The sequence below is a fragment of the Manacus candei genome, unplaced genomic scaffold (genome assembly GCF_025592945.1).
Source record: "Manacus candei isolate 608988 ecotype Guabito, Panama unplaced genomic scaffold, ASM2559294v1 h1tg000035l, whole genome shotgun sequence".
Classification (NCBI taxonomy): domain Eukaryota; kingdom Metazoa; phylum Chordata; class Aves; order Passeriformes; family Pipridae; genus Manacus; species Manacus candei.
In genome coordinates, this window is record NW_026138083.1 from 4465782 (window position 1) to 4477312 (window position 11531).

The window sequence follows — 11531 nt, forward strand, 5'->3', positions numbered from 1 at the left end:
GAACTGTTTTCAAGGTTCACTTTCAAACAGATTTCTTGAGGCTTAGTTTTTAAAAGTGGGAATTTGTTGTTTTGGGGTTAAATTTTGTGTAATCAAACCAAAATAGGGTTTGAACTGCAACTGTGTGTGATGTTGGCATTTGGACTTGAATATCCAAGTAGTTATGAGATGTGAAATGTCCTTTTCTTGTGCAATGCACTTTCACCAACAGCATTACACTTGCTATTGGAATATCAAACTATGGGTTATTGGGGAGATGATGCCCAAAAAGAAATAAAAGGTTCGCTGAGGAACATCCAGCCTAGAAAGTCTTGTCCTCTTGTCTGATCAGATGTTAAAATAAAGCACTAATTACTATCAAAAGCTGGGTGACACATATGGGCTGATTCAAGCTGATTAAAACAGTAAGGACCTTTTCTGCATCCTGGAACAGGAAAGAAGATTTAATGATAACATGAGTTAGTTGATCTGTATGATCAGAGTGCCCTGATCTGTATGACCAGAGTGAGATTAACTTTAGGGGTAAAGTCTAATGTACTATAACAGAACATTTCTACTTGTTTCTCCTTAAATGTTGAGTAAAGATGAAGAAAATACATGAGTCTGAGAATTTGGAACCCGTTGTACAGAACTTTATTCATTCGCCAAAATACAATATTAGCTCAAAGTTTTAGCAATATTAACAATTAGCAATATTCCAGTCTATTCTCCAGTCAGTCTTAACTGATGTCAGTGACTGAGGGGTAGAGATAGGGAAGAAAAAGATAAAACTACCTTTAATTCTGTCAGAGAAGCTTAAATAAGATCCAAAATGCAATTCCATTAAAGTTAGCTGCTTAATATTTTATGATAGATGCAACCTTGATGTTGGCAGTATCAATAAAGGAGAGAACTTGGATGGTTTTTTTATTTTTTTTTTTTTAATTTGACTTTCTAACGATAGGACCCCGTTGTGCTGTTTGGCTGCTGGCAGTGCTATGCCTGAAGGGATTATGGCCCTTGGGATGCTGACAGTGCCTTGTGGGACAGAGCAGCCAGAAGGTGTGACAAGAGTGGGGGCAACAGCCATGAGGGGTTAGTTCTGGACTTCCTTGGTCTGTCACAGCCCAGGAAAGGGTTTTCTCCTTCTTTTCTGTCACTGCAATAGTGGGTGAAGCCATGTGAGCCTCACACTGTGATGCTGAAAAGACTCAGAATTCCTTTCTCTTTAATTTCTCTTCAAATTCACGTCTCTAATAGGCAGCTGGGAAAGCAAGGTGTGTGTCAAACTGGGCAGGAATGTGCAGTGTTTCCCTGTCTGATGTAAGAGGAGGATGCTATAACCAGGTGGCCCTGTCCCTAGAGAACATGCTGGGGACAGCAGTGTGAAGGGACTGAGTGGCTGCTGCCACAACTCACACAGCACTAGTGGAATTGGTTAAAACTGCAGTGAACAGCCCCTGCCAGATCCAAGCTGGGGCCAGGCTCTATTTCCAAGCCCATGCCAGCTTTGGAAGCCAAGTCCTTGGTTTGCACAGCACTGCACCTGCACTCCAGGATCCTGCTGAACCAGCCCTACCCAGCCCAACCCCGTGTCTGCACCAGAACCTGTGCTATAGGTGGCACTGTGAGTTTGTGGCTTGGGCAAACCACCCATGGGCAAGTGGGAGCTGCAGCCTAAAAATAAATGAGTGTGTGGTGGGCTGGACAACAAGGGAAAGCTGCCACTGCAGGGCAGGGATTGACTGACAAATGTCTTGAGCTTCCTGCAGAAGCCAAATCAGACACACAGAAGCAGCACTGAGTGTTCTTCCCAGCCATGCATGTTGTGAACATAGTTGTACCTTCAAACACACCTGTGTGATCCCCAAAAAAGATGAGCAAAGCTTTCAGTGCCTGACATAATTCAGAACTTGAGGTTGGGGATTTTTGCTTTGAAGTGCAAATTTGGTGGATGTGCCCACTTTGTTCCCTCTCTCCACTATTTTCTTCTGCAGCTCTAATAACTGCTTTTGCTCCCCATTCCTCTCTCCAGAATGGAAGGTTTTCGAAGTGTTGTGATTCCCTGTTTCTAAGGGACTGTATTTTAAGTTTTTGATTGCTGGGAATGACATAAGTGGCTTGAGCAGAGGAACTGTGATGCTCTAAGTAGCCAGTATGCTCAGCAAATGCCTTGTGTGCTTGAGATGTGTAGATGGTATGATTTCAGGACAGCTGTGCTGAACAAACTTCACATATTTCCCATTTCAGTACTTTCACCCCTCATATTGCAGTAGGTAAAGGCTCTCTATGCAGGATGGATACCCAGTGGAGACAGACTGTTCTAATTTTTAGAATCATGAAAGGCTTTTGACACTTGCTCTATTAATTTTCCACTAAGGACAGTGAGTCCTTAAAATAACAGTTTAGCCAACCTCTGTATGCACAGGCTCTGCTTGTTACTACTAAAATTGGAAGCACTCATTGTACTAATGGATTTTGGCTCTTCTCTGCAGCTTCACCTTTATCTCTTAAGCATAGATATTATTTTGAATGCCGGTTTTCTGAGTAAAAAGATAAAATGTGAGTTTTGAATTAATCCTCCTTATCCTCTTTGCTGCCCTCTTCCCGTACAGTTTCCCCTTAGAAGCTCAGAACTGCTGAACAACAGTGCAGTTGCTGTTGTGTGTGAGATCAGCTGAACCAACACCATGGAGACTTTATCTGGCTTTTTTAACACCCCTCTTCCTAGGCTGAGGCATATTTTAGCTTGGCCTCTGTAAGTCTTCACTCCCAGCACATGATTTTACTACCCCAGTTAATAAAGATAGAGCCCTCTATTGTGAATTAGAGACAGGTATGGGCTCAAAGTTTGGTGCTGTCAGTGTATTACCAATTATTTCCATGTGTCAGGTATTTTATCCTATTTTGATTTTTCCATTCCACAAGTTTAAAAGCTCAGTGTGAAGACTCAGGGCCGTTTTGATGGGCAAAGTTAATCCCTTTAGTGATTCAAGCCCCCTTCAAAGATGTATTCACTTGCTAACCTCAAATCCTAAAATCCCAGCTGAAGTATTAGCAGAGTTCAAAGTCATTTCCTGACTACCTAGAAGGGGAGAAAAATCAGCTGCAGCTGTATACAAGGGGGGTGAGCTGAATCTTCGAGTTGCATCACACATTTGCATGCAATTAATTTTCATCTGATTTAAGATCTCAAACTTTTTGAAAAGGAAGAAGATTGCTCTTCAGGGACTCTTTATAAAATTGCTTATCTTCCACGTATCTCTTTGTGAGGGGGTGAAAGCTTGTTCTAGAACACTTCAAGTGTATTCCGTGGAAGACATGTATGAAGCCATCCTAGTGTGAGATTATTCATTGGCTGCATTCAAGAACTGCTAGATAAAAATATAGAGTATGAACCTGCAGCATTTGAGTTAGGGGTTATGTAAATTTTATTTGATTTTTTTATCCATTTCAAATCAAAAGCTTTTCCAAGATGTAGCACATTTAGCAAATGACATGAATTCGGAAATGAAGTTGTGTATATAGTTCCTGGTGCTCACTCTGAGGCTGTCTCATACTTTTAATGCTTTTTTTCTCAAAGATATCCAATTTGAAGTGGCTCTCACACTAATATGTCTGACAAACACTTTCTCCCCTTTTAATGAGCCTTTAGTGCAAGTGATGCTGTGGAAAATATCACTGTTTTTGCTTATGCTGAGGCCCCATTTTTTCACTTCTGTCATGTCACTGCTGAATTGCTGTGATGTCTTCTCCACCCAGCAGTACTGACCCAGCCAAGCCATGACTGCTGCCTGGTGCTGGCATGAGTCTTTTGGGGTCGTCTTGGCCTGTTTCTAGAAGCACTGCTGGGCCCTTATCCATTCCTTAGGCACTGCACCTGGGACATCCCCAGGTATTGCCTCCAGGACACTCCCAGGTTTGTGTGTGGGCTGTGAGGATACTGCTTTAGATGTGGGATAAGCATTTCAGCTTCCCAAGTGAATTAGAGTGCATTTCAGCAGTGATAGGCAGTCCCTTAGACACCATTTACAAAGCCTGCAGCTTCTGTGACACTCTTTGCTGTTGACCTTTCCTTTTCATTGTGCTTTCCCAGCTATTCTGTCATAGAAAAGAGCCGAATGTCCACTATTCTTTCTGGGAATAGAAATCATTGTGTTGTGGTTTTTGGTGTGGGTTTTTTGTTTTTTTGGGTTTTTTTTGAGAAGGTTGCAAGCAAACTGCCTAAAATCTGTGAGCAGGAGAAAAAGTACTACTGGCATTGGGTAAAAAACTGCTTGACTTTTTTTCTTGGGCAGAACATGCCTCAAGTAACCCTTCCTGTTAGGAAGACAAACAGAAACGGCCCCATTAATGACTTTATTTATTCTGGAAACTCTCCTGTAACCCTGCTGCACCAGGAAGAGCATCCTTTTTAGAGTGCCTTGGCCACACAACTAAAGCTGATGTAAAGATGATTTTCTTTAGAGTAAAACTGCTTCTGCCTGCAGTTCAGATGGTTGATGGAAGGGATGTAATGTTTTGACTGCAAATCACAATAGATTTCAACTGTAAAGAAGAAATCCCACCCTCCGTGCTTTTGTAGTGATAGGAAATAAATTGTAATTCTTCAGGTGGGATATTAAGGCGCTAAGAGTTGCAATTGGACTGCTAATTAATTCTTGAAGTTTAAAATGCTAATTAAAAAAGGTACATGCCTTTGCACCCCCCCCTTCCAACATATCTTAGCAGAGCTATTGAGGCAGCTCCCAGCTTTCCTCACAGAGCTTACCAGCTCACCAGCCTCTAGAATTTAGGGGGGAGTGATATGCTTTAGGCCTTGACATCAAGAACCTGTGTAAATAGACAGAAAATCCCTGGGATTCCACTGTTCTTGTTCCACCCCAGTTGTGAAGAGCAGCATCAGTCCAGCACTACAGGCACTTGGGCTGCAGAACTTTGCTCTGCTGGTATTTGCTGTATACAAATCATGGCTTTACTTGCACTAATGAACTCCTTAGTTGATTGCTGCAATTAAAGGAATTGATGGTGGCAGCTCACATGAGCAGGGCAGCACACTGGCTACCAGGATAACAATCCCATTTCCTTCCCTGTTTTTGTAATCAGAGAGGTTGGAGCGGAGCTAAGAATGGCAGTGACTCAGAAGTGATAGTAGCAGGTATGACGAGGGCAAGGGATTAGGATATACTGGAATTAGCACACTGGGCTGGCTGGGGATGCAGGTGTTGGAGAGGCTGAACAGCTCACTGCAGTGGGACTGTGCTGGAGTAAGGAAGGGAACTGGAACCTGGAGGCATTTTTATCTCCGCTTCCCACCGTATTAAGGCTGGTTTGTGTTTGCAGCCCACACAATTGTTGGACAGGCGTGTTCTCAGGCAGCACATCTCCGAGTGCAGCTTTATAAATAAACGTGCCATCTGGTTTGCCAGGGAGGGCTGTGACGCCTGTCACAGGCTGAGTCAGAAGGGAACTGCACACAACCCTGGGCACGGGATGGGAGAAGCATCTATTTTGTGACATGGAGACAAGGGTGAAATGCAGGTAAATCGCTGTAGTTGGTGTTCCTGGAATACCTGTGGGCCCTGTTTGTGTGTTGGAGCTGCACTCTGCCAGGCGCTGTGCAAATGGAACAGAGCCACTCCAAGATCCAAGTGCTTGGAAGTCTCCACGTGCCGGATTTGAAAATGCACTAATAGGATAGTCTGTGTGAGGAAGAGCCTCTTGCATTGTTGCACTGAGATCAGCTCAGGGTACTATGAAATATTCAGATATTCTCATCTGCTACAAACCTGGCATAATTCAATTGAAATCAAAGATAGCACAGCAAGGTTGATCTCACTAAAATAAACACTTTATTCTGCTGTCCATCCTCCTCTGCGTTGCAGCCGGAGAGTCTGCAAAAAAAGTACTTTTAAGAATCAGCCTTTCCTTAGTAAGCCTTAAGAAAGCAGCACAGTTGTTTTAGATGTTATTTATTAAATATTGCTTAATTAAAAACTGGTTTAACTGAATTTGGAGCCTGAAACAATTCCCACTAATGCCTTTGAGAATATTTTATTTAACTTTATTAGCAATTAGATCTAGCCCTTAACCCTTTGGAGACTGCCAACAAATGTGTATTTAGGACAAGCAGCTTAGCATTCATTTGGTCAGCTGTCTGGAGACTGCAAATGTTCCAAGGATTAAACAGATATTTAATTATTTTTTTTTTTTTTTTGCCACTGGGCAAAGTTGTCTGCCAAGTTTTCACCAGATGCATGTTAATAAAGCTGGGATTTATAAACAGTTCTGATGCAGGGATCAGAGCAGTCTGAGTGACTCAGAGCTGCTCACAGGGTAAGCAGAGTTCTCCAGTGCCTCCTCTTAGCCCTTGGTTGAACTGAGAGGCTGTAAGTAAATTAAAGTATTATTTGATAGTCAATAGTGAGAGTGAAATCCTTTCTCTGGCATATCCCAGAAGAGCTGTGTAGTTGGCACTACCTGACTTTTTTTGGGAATGCTCGGAGAAGCCAAGGACCAAATAGCCCTGAAGGATTAATTGCCTTGGTGGCGAACAGCAGTGCCCAGCCCTGGCTGCAATTCCTTGCCAGCAGCAGCTGGGAAGGGCTGTGTTCCTGCCTGCAGAAGGTGTTCTGGGTGGTTGGTGTGACTCTGAAGGATGAACATTCCTTTCTGAGCACAGGAGTCAGGTTGGAGTGATGTTTGCTTTGCCGAGTTCTGCTCAGGCAGAGGTTTAAGAGCTGCACACTGAGGACACCCTGCAAGTAGCACCAGTCCAGCTGTAACTTAGAAAGGCCCTGAGACAGATAAGCCTAAATCAATTACTTCTTCCTCTTCAGGCTTGCCACCCTCAATGTAAGCGTGGAGCAGCTGTGAACTCAGTCACAAACTGAGGTGAGCAGGGAAATGTAGGAGGCAGCTTCATTCCCAATCCATTTCTGCCAGCAGGACAGAAATTGGGCAGGTGTGTGGGGGGGTACAGGAGTGTAAGGTTGGAAGGAGGGCTTCTATGTCCTGTTCTTCCTTTCCAGGGGCTCAGAATGACTTGCTTCCTGAAATTCATGTTGATTTTTTCAGTGGCAAAGAAGAGCCTTCTGTGACCTTGTGCTCCTTTTTACTGCCAGGGCGGATGAGAGTTCAAAGGAACTGTCATTCATTAAAAGGAGCCCAGAGCTGAAGCTGAGACAGGAAAATCTCCCCCCAGGAAGAGAAATTTAAGTTGTCTGTGGAAGTATACCTGCTGTGTGGCTCCACAAATGTCTCTGGTCCTATTTTAGAAACCAAGAATCCTTCCCAGCAGCCAGAGTCCCTATTATCTGCAATTGTAAACACAAGAGTTACTGAGCATGAGGCACCAGATTTTTTTTGGTTATCATGCAATTGAAATAAAATCAGGGTTTCCAAGACTATGCTTCCTCTCTTCCAGGATTGCTTTTTCTGATTGGCCTTGATAGTCCAGGGAGCTCGCTGCTAGAGACTTGTTCCCACAAACATTTATGTTCCTGTTGCAAACTCAGTCTGGTGTTTTGTCTCCTTTACTGCTCTTCCACTGAGTTGTCTGAATTTATAATATTAATAGCTACTTCCTTCTAATGCTAATAGCTGCTTCCTTCAGAGTTGTGCATCAACATATGACCATTCTGGAGATTTTAATTCTTGCCAAATAAGATAAAACAATAGCTATATCAGAAAGGAAATCCTTTGATAAGATAGATGGAGGTGTGACTGCTAACCAGCAGTTTAGGACACTGATCACATTTTTTTAGTTCAGCCTGGCCCTTATTTCATCTTGGACAGCTTAATTAACTTTAATCTTTCTGTTTGTTCATTGCAAAAATGAGGATGACACCCTTTCCATAAGAATGTGGTAACTTGTTAACTCCTATAAGGTTCTCAAGCTGCACTGTATATAGTATTGAAACACACCTTCCTAATCAGAGCAGCATTATTACTCAAATTATTAACTAATTTTGCATTTTGTCTAAACTGACTGAATGCCAGTTTTCCTCATTGCATGTGAGCCTTTCATTATTCATACTCAACTTTTATTACCATACTAAGTGCAAGCAAAGGTAGGGCAGAATAAAGATATGTATTTTACAATCTGTTAATTCTGGGCCAATTTAGAGAGAGCAAAATACTTAGTGGATTACTTAGGCTAATATCTGTTCTCAAGGTCAGAGATAATGGATGATGGCCCTTTCTGTGTACAATATGCATTATGCATAGTTTTTGGACAAGTTGTAATCAAGTCTAGGAATTATGCCAGTTCATTATTGGAGGAATTTATGGCATTTAGCACTTATGTAGCATTTTATATTTTTCAAGGGGAGTTCTAGCTAATTAACCCTTGCACACCTACAGAGCACAACTGTTGTCACAGGTGTGAGATACAGTTACAGGAAGTGATTTTTTTTTTTTTTTCCCAAAGCTAAATCAGAATTAAACTTCAAACCGTTTACCATCTGTCTTGTGATCCATTTAATAGGCCTTCCTTTACCTCCAAAAAGGAGCTGCTGAAATAAGGAGTGGGTTGGTAGAATCCAAGGGTGGATCCTGGAGTTTTAGTGTGACAGGTGAGCAAGTAAATAGGAAATGGAAGCATCCTGTCATCAGGGCTTACTCTGAGACCATCCTGCTGTTGCTTAGCAAGGACCCACAGTTGTCTGGGCAGTGGGGGCTTATTTGTTTTTCATTAATTAACCCCACTTGATTGACTTCTGTCCTCTCCAAACACAGACCACGACTTGCAGGGTGACCAAGTGAAAAGTTGAAAACCACCCTGGATGTAACAGAAAGGAGGGACTGAAGAGGTATAGAAGGTTCCTTGGCTAAAGAAGTTGTTGTTATGAGTCATTATTGCCTGGGCTTGCCAAAACCTTCTGATGGTTTTCTGTTTGCTAATTACCTACGACTGTAGGAATGCACCTCTTTATAAAGCCAGTTCCTCCTCTTCTTTCCTGGGAAAAAAGCAGTTATGGCTCTAATGAGCAGACTTGTAGCCCTGTACTAGACAAGTGAGCACAGCTTTAGATGAAGATCCTGCATGGCTCCATTTTTCTTGTGCTTGCCCCCAGCAGCCCTGCCTTTCTCAGGGAGTGAGTAGAGTTCTGAAACCCTCTGGAGCTTGTTACTTAAAAGCAATTCACTTCCCAAACTGCCCTGCTGTAGGCTCAGAACTAGCATGGCTATAAAAATTGGGGTTTTTCCTCTTTCTGGGTGACTTTGCTGGCTACTTGCACTTGCCACTGGTGTTCTCATTTATTATTTCAATGTTTCAGTGTCGGGGAGAGTTGAATGAATGTGATTAGGCCTGATGGCATGGACTTGTCTGATCTAACCCCCATGGAAATCAATGTTTTCCAATCTCTTGTGAAGCACTAGAGCCAATGAGTAAGGAGCACCAGACACAATTGAAGTGGCATTTAGCTCTTAATTATGTTTCCTGCATTCTTTGTATGCTGATATATCTGCTGCTTTTGCTGAGCTTTCCATAATTTGCCTGATTGGTTTGGTTTGTTGTTTTTGTTTTGTTTTGTTTTTTCACCAGCATCTTTCTGCCTTCAGGAAGCAGAAAGTTTTTTGTCTCTCAGGGGTTTAGTTTGGTTTGATTATTTTTTTTTTTTTTAATTTTATTTTAAAAAGATCTCTGGCTAAGATCTTAATGTGCATGGATTTCTCTGACCTTATTGCTTTTTCAAGAGATTATATTCTTTGGCAATTTCTGTTTCTCTGGTTTCTACTTTATAAACCCTATATAGTGTTTCTATTTTATAAACACTAATAAATGTTATATATAATTTCTGTCTGCTCCTCTGAAGTTTCTTTCTCCTTTTTCATCTGTGAAATTGTGTGAGGAAAGAGCTTTTTGGGAAGTCTCCCAGAATCTGCATTTCACTTTTAAGTCAATGTATCTTTGGCAAATTGGGGAAGCAAAAACCAGCTATATTGGGCTCTATCTCAGTGTTTTATTGAGGCAGTTGCTTTTTCACTCTGGGACAACATTGGATGCTCTGAAGAATGAATGCCTTTTCTTCAAAAATGCCCTTTATTCCAATCAAAATTGCTGTGGCTGCTCATATTCACATTCAAGTCCCATTCCTGTTTTCCCACATATTAGATTTTACAGTAAATTGTCTGGGCAGAATAAACCAAGGTATAATGAGAGCTAAAAGGGATCTCAGGATGGCTCAGGCTCCCATGTGCATTTGAGGTCTCTCTAACCCAGGGTACTGTTTTTGAGTTTGAACAATGAGGGAATGACAGGATAATGATGCTGTGAGGGCATAATTCATGGGGATATCTTTCAGCTCCCCACACTATTAGACCTGTTAAGAATCTGAGACACTCTGAAGAGGCTTTAAAAACTGTTGATGAGAGAAGTTGCTATCAAAGTCCATTAGCATAAATGAGTGGTCAGAGTAGCTGGGGTTGATATATTTTATATTCTTCTGCTCTAAGAGGAAGTCTGAGCTTCTGAAGAGCTTTCAGGCTCAATCTTACTCGAGATGATCTCACATGCCACTTAGCATTCCCAAAGCTTTTCAGGCACTCCTGTGAGGAGCAGGCATCCTGAGAACAAGGCACACGTTCACTTTAGTGGATAAAAGAAAGGTAGGGGGAGGGAAAAGACCTCGAGCATGGCTGCAAGGGAAGACTCATTCCTGAATCCTCAGCTTTGCATACCTGGTTCAAAAAAGACCTCGAAGTGGTCTCTAGATATTCTATAGGGAAGAAAGAAAAGTTCCCATTCTGCTGTCAGAATGAATAATACATCCTTAGATATTGAAACACCACGTGGACACATGAGACATAACTTTTTGATAAAGTTGGGATTAAGACTGGTGACACGTAGCAGTTCAAAAGAGGCTGAGCTACACAGAAAGGTCACTGAGCAAAATCTGTAGCTTTTTACACAAAAAAATGGATAGATCATAATTTCTCTCATTCCTGCCTGCAGTGTAAGTCACCTCAGCTAATTCAGGTTTGTTTATAAATCTCTGTATCCACCAAAAGTTAGAATAACACAGTGTTCTGGCTCAGCCTCCCGTGGCAAACAGCCTGGATGCTCCACCTGCCAAGGTGGGAGCAGCAGTGTCAGTGGGATGTGTGGCTGGGCTTCACAAGAGGGCTCTGAGCACATTTATCCCAAAGTGAGACAAGCAGCAGTCAGACTGCTGAAATAAAGAAGGCAGCAGCTTGAAAAGCTTGAAAAAAACCAAAAAAACCTCCCCAAAATAGGCATAAAAACTTGCAACAATGGGGAAGAGACCTTGAAGCAGCTGCCAGAACTGGGTTTGGCACTGCCAGAAGTTTTCCTGTGGCATCCAGACTTTGTTCCCACCTGGCCCTGGCTGAGCATCCTCTGTGGTGGGCACCAGGAGTAGCCTGCAAGCAGGGTAGGGCACTGCCAGCACAGAGTGCAGCAAGTAGGGTATCCCCCTGAGGGAGGTTGTGCATGTTGGCATGTGTTCAAAGCCTGCTTTGTGATTTTTCTGGTGTGTCACCAGTGAAAACAGCCACTGGAATGTGGAAGTCGGGAAGTATTTTAG